Genomic DNA, 8,086 nt, shown 5'->3' with positions numbered 1-8,086 from the left:
CTAACCACACCAATAAAAACCATAGTATCAAGCTAGGGTGATAGCACAGCAGTAAGGCATTTGCTTTGCACACAACTGAACAAGAAGGGACCCAGGTTTGATCCCTGGCATCTCATATGGTCTCTCAAGCATGCCCAGAGTGATTTCTGAGTGCAGAGCAAGAAGTACCCTTTGGCATGCTGGGTATGGCCCCCCAAAACTCAAAAAAAAAAACCAAAAACAAACCAAAGTATCAACACTAGTGGTTTGAATTCTTTGATTTGCTACTGCATTTGCAGCCATGAAACAACTTTATTTGTTTAATACTGTCATCCCCATATGGACAAACCAGTTTAGATGCCAATGTGTAGCTAAGGTAATTTAATGTTTAAAAACAAATGAAGTAAACAAAATGGTCAGCTAGCAAAAAGAACTTACTGAGCCTTCTGACAATAACTTAATGATACAATGATCTCAATAACTCTCTCTCTCTCTCTTTCTCTTTTGGTTTTTGGGCCACATCTGGTGGTGCTCAGGGGTTATTCCTGATTCTGCATTTAGAAATCGCTCCTTAAATAAAGATATTAATAAAAAATAAAAGAAAATAAATAATACCATCAGTGACATGCTCTAATGGCCAGAATCACTAGAACAATGTAATATATCTTATTAATAAAAATTTAAATTGTGTATGATACATAAATAAAATTAATTTAAAATCATAAAAAAAAAAGAAATTGCTCCTGGCAGGCTCAGGGAACCATATGGGATGCCAGGGATCTAACCAGGGTCCATTCCCGTTAGGTTGTATACAAGGCAAATACCCTACCCTCTGTGCTATTACTCCAACCCTGAAGATACATAATTATCACAAATTTTCTTACTGCTGTACTTCTTTTAATTTTCCTCCCTCTCCTCTTTCTTTTTTTTATTTTTATTTTTAAGAAACAATTTTATTTTGTTCTCACTTATCTGGAAACTGGTTACTCTTGGCTTTTTGCTCAGAAATTGCCCCTGGCAGGCACAGGGGACCATATGGGATGCTGGGATTCGAACCACCATCCTTCTGCATGAAAGGCAAACGCCTTACCTCCATGCTATTTCTCCAGTCCCCTATGTTGCATTTAAAAAAAAAAATTTCATTATTATTGTTTGGGGAGGGTCATACCTGGAGGTGCTATGGGCTACTCATTCCAGTTCTATTTTTGGGGGAATCAATCTTCACAGTACTCAGGGGACTTTGTGTCTCAAGAAACCATGTGGTAGAACTTGGGGGATCCTACTTGAAAAACAAGTGCTTTGACCTATCTCTCCAGTGCTGGATCACAATGAAATTTTTTCTTGAAAACCAAGATATTTCCCATCCAGCAGAACACAAACCCTTCACAGTCAGAGCTCATCAAGTTCTTCTGACCCCACCAGTTCATCATAACTGACAGCAGAGGTTTCAGTCTGTTTGGGGGGGGGGGGCAAAGTGGGGACTGTGAATGTGACCGTCACAGGGATTTGCTCTTCCCGATGTACCTCTTTTTCATTTTCTGTCCAGGCAAGTTCTACCCACTTTCTTCTCTTGCTTTTCTCTCAATCCCTTAACTGGGAAGGCTTCAACTTCTTCTTTTTATTTGTTTTTGTTTTTGGACCACACCTGGTGGCACACAGGAGTTACTCCTGGCTCTGTACTCAGAAATTACTCCTGGCCAGCTCGGGGGACCATATGAGATGCTGGGGATTGAATCCTAGTCAGCCACGTGCAAAACAAATACCCTACTATAAGAGCTATCACTTTGGCTCCAAGTGATGGTTTCTCAATGCAGTGCAAAATCTTGTTAGTTGAAAATTTACTGGTATTCCTTGCAATACAAATGTTTTGGTTTTTTTTAATGTATGTAAGCTTTTGTAACATCAAATGCTGGTTATTTGGAATAATCACTCCTTATTTGGCTTTTTTGTTGTTGTTGTTGTTGTTTGGTTTTGGGAGTCACACCGGGCTGTGCTCAGGCATTACTACTGGTCTGTGCTCAGAAATCACTCCTGACAGGCACAGGACCATGTGGGATACCAGGAATAGAACCCAGATCTGCTGTGTGCAAGGCAAATACCCTACCCACTGTGCTATCACTCTAGCCCCAACTTCTTTTCTCACTCAAAGTTGTTGTTGTTGTTGTTGTTGTTAGGTCTTGACACACACACACACACCCCCTTTTGGTATAAGGAACCAAATCAACTGGGACAGAGTTAAAGGGCAGAAGAAGGGCCTGGAGAGATAGCACAGCGGCGTTTGCCTTGCAAGCAGCCCATCCAGGACCAAAGGTGGTTGGTTCGAATCCCGGTGTCCCATATGGTCTCCCGTGCCTGCCAGGAGCTATTTCTGAGCAGACAGCCAGGCGTAACCCCTGAGCACCGCCGGGTGTGGCCCCAAAACAAAACAAAACAAACAAAAAAGAAAGGGCAGAAGAATTCATCTGAAAGATATTGGATTGCTTAGCAGGCTCCCTGGGAGAGTAAGAAGGAACCAGTTCCAGAGGCTCCATAGACGCAACATTGCCCAGGGTCTGGCCTTAGAAACCAGGCTGTTGCCATGGATACTGGCCCCACACATTCCTCCATGGACTACACCGCAGTCTCAGGATGTCGCCAAGGTCACTGTTGTCACCACTTGTCAGAACAGGCTTCTCCACAGCTCCTGCTTCTACCAACATCAGCTTTCCAGTCAGAGTCAGGTAGGGTCGATCTGACTGGTCTGGAGCTCATTTATATTCAAAGCTGCCTGAGGAAGCAAGATTGGAAGCCTTCTAATTTTCCAATAAACGCAGGTCCTGTGAGAAGAGAGGAAATTTGGAGGGAAAGTATGACTATGATTTCCCTTGTGTCCTATTTACCGACTGTTAGGACTGTTTGCCTCACAGGTATGATTGTCAAATCTAACAAATAAAAATATAAAGTGCCCCATTAAAATTGAATTTCAACTTTTTGTTTTTAGGGATGGGGTGGAGTTCATTCTTGCCCGTGCTCAGGAGTCACTCCTGGAAGTACTTGGTGTGGTGCTGGGGATCAAACCTCAGCCAGCCATGTGTACAGAAAGTGCCTTGAGGGCCCGGAGAGATAGCACGGCAGCGTTTGCCTTGCAAGCAGCCGATCCAGGACCAAAGGTGGTTGGTTCGAATCCCGGTGTCCCATATGGTCCCCCGTGTCTGCCAGGAGCTATTTCTGAGCAGACAGCCAGGAGTAATCCCTGAGCAACCTGAGCCGGGTGTGGCCCAAAAACAAAAACAAAAACAAACAGAAAGTGCCTTGCCTTGTCCTGTCTCTCCAGTTCTTGAATTTAGACTTTAAATAGGCATCAGATAAAGTTTTGAATAAGTTTGCCCCATTGGGGGTAGAAAAGAGTTTTCAAAGAGCTGGCAAAATATGCCTACATGTAGGAGTCCTGGGTTCCAGCCCTGGGACCACATGAGCCCCAAAATAATTTAGGAAGTGAGTGATCCCTAAGTGTCAAGCTAGGAATAGTCACAAACACCTCTGGGTATGGCTCCCAAACCAAAAATAATGATAAAGGAAGTCACATTCAATCTTGGGAATATACTTGTTCTAAAACAGTATTTATCTGAAGGAGTATCTGAAATTCAAATTTAACTGCATATTCTATATTTTATCTGGAAACGTTTCTTCTGTACTACACTATACTGAGCCAGAGCCTGCTTCCCAGATTTACTAAGAACTTAATATGCGAAATCCGTTTTCAAGACAACAGCCTCACTGCCACTGGTTTTGGTTGCCAGAAATTGGAAATTAAGCAGATCTTTCTCTTGGCTCTTCTTCCTTTACAGATTTTCATTTCCTCCAAAACAGATTTATGACTAGAGCCAACCAAGGTGAAGGTTATGTCCTTGGGAAAACAAAGGAAAGGAGCACATTAAAATTTTAAAAACTATTACCCAGTTGCAATAAAAAAAATCGAGCAAGCAGATAGAATAATTTCATGAATTTTTTATACTGAGCTCTCTCAGATTCTAGGGCCTCAAGTTTAATATGACTCACAGTTATCAGGGTTTTCATGGGAAGTGAAAATGTAAAGTAATGAAGCTGGGTTTGTATGTGGTGTGTGAAAATGAGTCTTTATGGCCAATGATTACCCTTGCTCTCATCTCCTACCTGGTAAGATAAATCCTTTACCCAATTTCACTTGCTCCTAGGTTGCAAACAAACAAACAAACAAAAAACCCAACACATACATACATATACCAAAAACAAACAAGCAGGAAAATAACCCTCCCCTCTTTAATTTCTCAAACATGCTTTGTTTCTCCTGTTTGGGGCCTATGTTCCTCAATCCTGGAGTTCTCCTCCTTGTTAACAGCTCTATTTTTTTGGGGGGAGGTGCCTACACCAGACGGCACTCAGGGGTTACTCCTAACTCTGCACTAAGACTTGGAGAAACATATGGGATGCCAGGGATTGAACCCATGTTTGTCCAGGGTCAGCCACGTGCAAGGCAAATGCCCTACCACTGTGCTATTTCTCCGGCCCCTGTTAACATGTCTTGATCCTTCCACAAAACCAGTTCCTCAATGTCATGAAGTGTTTTGCCTGTTTTCTTCCATATACCTATAGTTTTGGGTCTGATATCAAGGGCTTTAATTCAATGATTGATTGACTTTAGTTCATGGTGTTAGATAGAGGTCTGAGTTAGCTTTTTTGCATGTGGCTGACCAATGGTCCCAGAACCACATGTTAAAGAGGCTTTCCTTGCTCCATTTTGCATTTCTTGCCCCTTTGTCAAAGATTAATTGATTGTATGTCTGGGGTCATTCTCTGAGTATTCAAGCCTATTCCACTGATCTGAGGGTCTGTCTTTATTCCAAAACCATGCTGTTTTGATAACTATTCCATTGATTGAAGGGTCTGTGTTTATTTCAATACCATGCCATTTTGAAGGCATGTTTAAAGAGGAAACACCACTGTCCAAGCAAGTGGAAGCAAAGGTAAGTAAATAGGACTACATTAAACTGAGAAGCTTCTGCAATTCAAATGAAAACAGTGAATAGGATACAAAGGCCACCCACAGAATGGGAGAATCTCTTCACCTAAAACCTATCTGATGGGGTTAAGATACTAACAGAACTTACCAAGAAAATAAAACTAACCCATCAATAAGTGGGGAGAAAAAAAATGAACAGACATGTCCTCAAAGATGAAATGAGATGGTCAAAAGGTGAATGAAAAAAAATGTTGTACATCATTAATCACCTAGGAAATGCAAATCAAAACAGCAATGGGATAACATCTCACACCACAGAGACTGGCACATATCTCAAAGAATAAGAATAACCAGTGCTGACTGGATGCAGGGAGAAAGGAACTCATTCACTGTTGATGGGATGCCACCTTTCTGGAAAACAATATGAATATTCTTTAAAAAGCTAGAATTGAGCTTCCATATGATCCAGCAATACCATTCAAGAAACCTTAGGAGCAAAAATGCCCTCTACTTCCCTATGTTCATCACGGCACTATTTACAATAGCCAGAATCTGAAAACAATTCAGGTGCCTAACAACAGATGGCTAAAGAAACTATGCTACTTTTACACAATGGAATACTATGCGGCTGTTAGAAAAAAATCAGGGGCCAGTGAGGTGGCGCTAGAGGTAAGGTGTCTGCCTTGCAAACGCTAGTCAAGGAAGGATCGCGGTTCGATCCCCCGGTGTCCCATATGGTCCCCCCAAGCCAGGGGCAATTTCTGAGTGCTTAGCCAGGAGTAACCCCTGAGCATCAAATGGGTGTGGCCAAAAAACAAACAAACAAACAAAAAAACTGAAAAAAAAAATCAGTAATGGGTTATTCCTGTGATGCTCTGGGGACCATATGGAATGCCAAGGATTAAATCCAGTTAGCCACATGCATGGCACATGTCCTACATGCTGTGCTATCACTCCTGCCCCTTATTAAATTCTTTTTTTAAAAAACTTACTTTATTTAAAGATTATGTATCACATAGCTGACATAGTTGAAATTTGCTTATACATGGATGGACATGGAGACAGTATGCTGAGTGAAAAGGGTCAGAGGGAGAGAGAGATAGACATAGAATAGTCTCATTCATCTGTGGTATATGAGAACAATAAAAGACAGTATAGCAATAATATCCAGAGGCCATAGAGATGAACGCTGGGAAGGTCAGCTTATAACATGAAGTTTGCCACAAAGAGTGGTGAGTACAGCTAGAACACTGACCATAATGGCAGCTACCATGACAATAATAGTGAGGGAAGGGGCAAAATGCTTGTCTGAGAGATAGGCAGGGAGTTGGGATCGGGGGAGGGAAATGGGGGACATTGGTGACAAGAAAATCGCACTGGTGAAGGATGTTGTAGTTCTATGACTGAAACCCAAGTATGAATATTTTTGTAATCGTGGTGGTTAAATAAAGAAATTTAAAAAAATTCCTCAAGAGATAGTCAATTCCCTGACCTCTCAGATCAGTTCAAAGCTTTCTTGGTTGCAATGGTGGGAGGGGGTGTTCTTTACATGACTGAAACCCAACCATAATCATGTTTGTAATCAAGGTGTTTAAATAAAGATATTAATTAAAAAACAAAGAATAGAGCAATAAAGTGGATGGGAGGTGATCTGGGTGTAAAAAAAAAGCTTCCTTGGCCTTCTAGATTGAAATTGAGTTATTTGATATGATACCATATTTCATTCTATCATTATTTCATCATAGGTTATGTTATCACTGATAAGGATGCAGTTGTGGTGATTTGATTTTAATTTTAATTTCTGTGTTTTCATTTGTAGTTGTTTAGTTACAAAAGTTGAAAAGTGCCAGAAATGAAATTCAGGAATCCCTGCAATTTCTTTGCTCCATCATATAATCCACATTTCTTGTCCCTCTCTCTGTTTTTTGTTTTGAGGCCACACTCAGGGTTACTCCTGGCTCTGCACTCAGAAATTACTCCTAACAGACTCGGGAATATATGGGATATCAGTGATCAAACCCAAGCCAGATGCGTGCAAGGTAAATGCCCTGCCCACTGTGCTATAGCTCTGGCCCTGTAATGAAATTTTAACTGAGCACATGCAGTCAAACACAACACTTCCTAGTCTCCTTTTGCTTCTTGAGGTGGCCATATGAATACAGTTTGGCCGTGAGTTGAGTCCAGCCTTTGGATAAGCTCTTAAAAAGAAAGGAATATGACTCATCTTTACTTTTTCTCCTGACAGCCTGAAAGGCAAATCTGTTAGTGCTTAGTCTTTATCCTTGCGGGAGAAAGAATGGTGGAACAATAGGCTAAAATAAATTTGATTCTCCATCATCATAGAACCATTAGACTGGCCCTCAACTCATCATCAGGCTTATTTGGGTAATATTTCTTTTTTGTTTGTTTGCTTGTTTTTGGTTTTTGGGACACACCCAGCAGTGCTCAGGGGTTATTCATGGCTCTATGCTCAGAAATCGCTCCTGGCAGGCTCAGGGAACCATATGGGATGCTGGGATTCAAACCACCGACCTTCTGCATGCAAAGCAAACACCTTACCCCCATGCTGTCTCTTCGGCCCCTATAATCAGGCTTATTACTGGAGAAAGAATTAAGCATTTTCTACAAGAAGTTTCACAATAATAACTGCTAATGAATTCTCTCCCCTTCTTTCATTTTTTTAAAATTCTCTCTTCTTTCTATTTCTTAATAACTTTGCTTTCTGTCATCCCGAAACAAACGTATTATGATCAGTTATGCCAACAATGTGATACATTTTGTTTATATAAATAATTTAAATTAAAAAAATAAAAAATTAAGCATTTTTCTTACGTTTTTTTTTAACATTGATTAAATCATTTTTGTTTGTTTGTTTTTTTTTATTTGGGGAACATTATTCAGAGGTGCACTGTGGGTTACTCCTGGCAGTGCTCCGGGGACCATATATGATGCCAGGAATCAAACCCACTCAGCCACATGCATGGCAAATGCTCCTACCTGCTGTACTATTGCTCTGGCCCCTGATTAAATCCTTTAAAAAATACTTTATTTAGGGGCCGGAGAGATAGCATGGAGGTAGGGCATTTACTTTGCATGTAGAAAGATGGTGGTTCGAATCCCGGTATCCCA

The sequence above is a fragment of the Suncus etruscus genome, chromosome 8, assembly GCF_024139225.1.
Source record: "Suncus etruscus isolate mSunEtr1 chromosome 8, mSunEtr1.pri.cur, whole genome shotgun sequence".
Lineage (NCBI taxonomy): Eukaryota > Metazoa > Chordata > Mammalia > Eulipotyphla > Soricidae > Suncus > Suncus etruscus.
The sequence above is the reverse complement of the archived record's forward strand: the minus strand, read 5'-3'. Positions refer to the sequence as shown.